The sequence below is a fragment of the Chiloscyllium plagiosum genome, chromosome 8 (genome assembly GCF_004010195.1).
Source record: "Chiloscyllium plagiosum isolate BGI_BamShark_2017 chromosome 8, ASM401019v2, whole genome shotgun sequence".
NCBI lineage: Eukaryota > Metazoa > Chordata > Chondrichthyes > Orectolobiformes > Hemiscylliidae > Chiloscyllium > Chiloscyllium plagiosum.
In genome coordinates this window covers 104,013,211-104,014,587 of record NC_057717.1, presented here as the reverse complement: position 1 = coordinate 104,014,587, position 1,377 = coordinate 104,013,211, and positions in this window count along the sequence as shown.

Below are 1,377 nucleotides of genomic sequence, written 5' to 3'. Positions count from 1 at the left end.
TGCTAAATTGCCCGTAGTGTTAGGTAAAGGGGTAAATGTAGGGGAATGGGTGGGTTGCGCTTTGGCGGGTCGGTGTGGACTTGTTGGGCTGAAGGGCCTGTTTCCACACTGTAAGTAATCTAATCTAATTCCAATCCTGATTTGGGGATTAATTGGCTGACATAACACCAACAGTACAGGTTCAATTTCTGCACTGACTGAGTTATCAAACAGCTTCTGCCTCCTCATCCTCTATCCTTGCCTGAGGTGGATCACCCTTGAGTTAAGCCAGCATCAGTTGTCTCTCTCTAATGAAAGGAACACTACCGTGACTTTAAGCTTCTCTGATTAAAAAAGGCTCTCCACACACTATTGGATTTCATTTCCAGTGTGATCTAGGTATGTCACTTGCCCCAAAACTTCAACATCCTTCTGCTCATTCCCGATGAAGGGCTTTTGCCCGAAACATCAATTTTCCTGCTCTCCAGATGCTGCCTGACTTGCTGTGCTTTTCCAGCACCACTCTAATCTTGACTCTAATCTCCAGCATCTGCAGTACCCACTTCTGCCTGGCCAAAATTAGACACCATACACAAGAATTTATAAAGGTTTCACATTACCTCCTCTGTTTTGTACTTTATTTCTGTTGTTACAAAGCTCATAATCCTGTATGTTTTATTACTTGAATTAACAACTCGTCCTGTACCCATCGACGAGTTGTGTCTGAGAAACCTGTTTTCCTGCCTCTCTTTGCCATCAGGTTACTTTATTTAAATTCCCACACCTCGATCTTCTCTCTGAAGTGCCTCCTATCTCTGTGTTGAATTGCATTTGCTGTGTATCTGTATTTTAACAAGCCATGGGGAAGTCTTCCACTGATGTCCCCTTTGTTTGATATATTTCCAAGTTTTGAGTCATCCGCAAATTATATCTCAGATGCTGAAACAGTAAGAGGGGGGAACAGGGAGTTATCAGCTGGTTTTACATCTCCCTCCAATTATTAGCTTCATCAACTTCAGTTTCTATTGAAATGAAAATTAGAAATTCTATTGGCTCTACATTGCATGAGAACAGGAGTTCTGCACTGGATCCTGACCAACAGTTACATTGCATCTAAAACAGTCTGCTGGTATATTACATGTTGGAGCTTGCTGTGTACAAATTGAGTGTCACATTTTCTAGATTACAGAAGTACTTCATAGGTTGTGAAGTGCTTTGGGTCCCTTGTTGGCCCTGAGGTTATGATAGGTGCTACCAAAGTGCCAGTACTTTCACTTTAGTCATTACCAATTAACAGAAGCCCCCCCCCTCTACAATGACCCATATCTTCACCAGGGCAAGACAGAAAGGCTGGAGAGGATGGTTGAATTCCTGGCAAGGAGAGCGTGGCATGTTTGG